The sequence below is a fragment of the Octodon degus genome, unplaced genomic scaffold (genome assembly GCF_000260255.1).
Source record: "Octodon degus isolate 3935 unplaced genomic scaffold, OctDeg1.0 scaffold00240, whole genome shotgun sequence".
In the NCBI taxonomy this organism is placed as follows: Eukaryota; Metazoa; Chordata; class Mammalia; order Rodentia; family Octodontidae; genus Octodon; species Octodon degus.
In genome coordinates, this window is record NW_004524816.1 from 1,898,051 (window position 1) to 1,900,504 (window position 2,454).

Here is a 2,454-nt window from a genome sequence, read left to right on the forward strand (position 1 = left end):
GCCTCAGGATGCCTTCAGGGCATGTCTGGTTTGGCTTGCGGATCTGGGGATTGAACCACAGCATCTTGAGCCTGACTGCTTTGTTTAAGCAGGCACTTATACAACTGAGCTAATGGGCAGGTCCCCCTAAGTTCTTAATATTTTAAAATTCAGACTTTGAATGAGGTCCAGTTGATAAGATTCATAGTTTTCCCTGTGCTTACCATGCCCACACTGTCCTCCTGATGAGGTCCTGAGACCCCTAGGACCTCAGCTTCATGGCTGGGGTATGGCTCAGTGGTGGCCCAGCCTTGTGTAAGCCTCTGGCTCCATCCTTGGCACCACAAAAATTTGTATCCCCTTTTTTGTTTAGTTTTGTCAGAGAAGGGTATTCTTTTGCCATTTAAATATTGTAGGTGCATGAATTCAGCAAAATAATCCAATGTAGTCCAGTAGTCCATAGTAGTAGTGGGTTATCCGTAGGACTGGCAGTGTCCAAAGTTGTTGACTTGAGCCTTTTACAGCTCAGCATATTAATATGGCTTTACTTTTTATACTCTTTTTATACTTTTCTGCTGGATGGTTAAGACCACGATAAAGCAAGACCTATATAACAAGAAATGTAACTTGAAAACACCGTGTTGCCAGCTATCAATGCAGTTCCCACGTTGACACAGGGCCTCTGGGAATTCAGTTAAAATCTCAAACTTGGACTCAGGCTTTCCTTCATGTAACTTCCACGCATCTCTGTTTTGTTGTGTGTAAACCACTGCTGAAAGCCTAGTGCTTTCTGGAAGGGTAGCTGTTCTATGAATTGTTTGTCCAAATCTGTCTCCTTGGGAAAGAGGACGTGCAGGAGCTTGGATCTGAATGGGCTTTGAGTTAAACTTCCCCATGAACCCTTCTCCACGTGGATAGAGAACTCTGGCTCAGAGTGGACTTGCGTAATGATGCATTTCTGAAAAACTGAAATTGTGTAGGTTCTTGCTTTCAGATCTATGACACTTTCTTTTCTCTCTGGAGCCAACACAGATGCAAGCCTACATGCTGGGGTCTGTGGGTGCTAATTTTGTCACTGATCGGTATCTGCAGGGTTGTTGTGCCCGGTGGCAGAGGCTGAGCAGGCCTGCCTGCAGGAGTTGCCATGCACACGACTATAGAGCGTTCAGTGCCTTTTCCTACCATCTGCTGTAAATGCAGAAAGGCAGTTTGGGATTTCATTTGGTATGGTAATTATATTTCAGATTTTGACTTTTTCTGGAAAAAAAAAATGGTGGTTCCTCTTCTTGAGTTTCTGCAGAACAGGAACAGTGAAGGGCCTTTGCTCTAGGAAGTCTAGAAATTAGATGGTTCACTGAAATCTTGAGCCATCAGAAACAGTGTGGATATGGTGCAGGGCCAGTGCGGTAACATCCCTCCCACCATAACTACACTGGGTACTGGAGGGTCAGCCCCAAACTGCTGGCGGCTGAGCGGGTCAGCACTGGGGCAAGCCTGGGAGTGCGTGATCAGAGCTAGCCCCAACCAAGGCTGCCCTGGGGCACATTGCTTCCCATACCTTTCCAGCAGTTGCCTCTAGTACAGTTCTTCTAGAGAGGAGAGAAGAAATTCAACTTTGTATGGCTAAAGTAAAAAGAGGCTCTATTGGCTCCTACTATTGAAAAGGACTGCATGTGAGCATTTGAGCACTAGAGCTAATCTTCAGAAGCAATCTCTCTCCTCTAGCCTCTTCTCCAGCTCTCCCTTCTGCCTTTCTCTGTGTCAGCTCTATTCTTGGACAGACCTTCAGGCTCTGATGGCCGGCTGCCCCAGGTTTAGATTGTGTAACCCTAGTTTTCTCAAGGAACGAGAACTTGCCTCAGTAATCCCAAGAGAAAGCAGCACCAAAGCTTTAAATTGAAAACAAACTCACACCACGGCTTTCTTAAAAAAATGAAACCAACCCAAAGCACCATGTCTTCTCGGTCGTGGACTTATCACCGAAACTCAGGCTGTAGGTGAAAGTACAGAACCTGTGATTGGCCAGGCCTGCATCAACGTGTCAGTGTCAGGATTCAGAAATGGGCATCCCCGAACAAGTAGTCTCTGAGGGATGGGGAGCTGGGCTCTGAGGAAAAAGGAAGAGGAAGAACGCATGGGTGAGCAGCAGCCCCAGCACATTACCCCTTCTTACAGCCACTTCTATTCATTAAGTCTATTTGTACCAAATGTAAAGGCTTTCACAATAGCAAACTTAAACATTTATGTGACCCTTCCATTACACTTCTTTTTTTTTTGCAGAACCGGGGATTGAACTCAGGCCCTTGCGCTTGCCAAGGAAGCACTTATTCCACTGAGCCATCTCCCAGACCCTTCCATTACACTTCATGTTGACATCCATCTGCATTTAAAGTTGTCTCCTCAGGGGCTGATGAGATGGCTCAGTGGTCTAAAGCACCTACTTAGAACAAGCTAAGCTAAACAAAGCACAGGGAC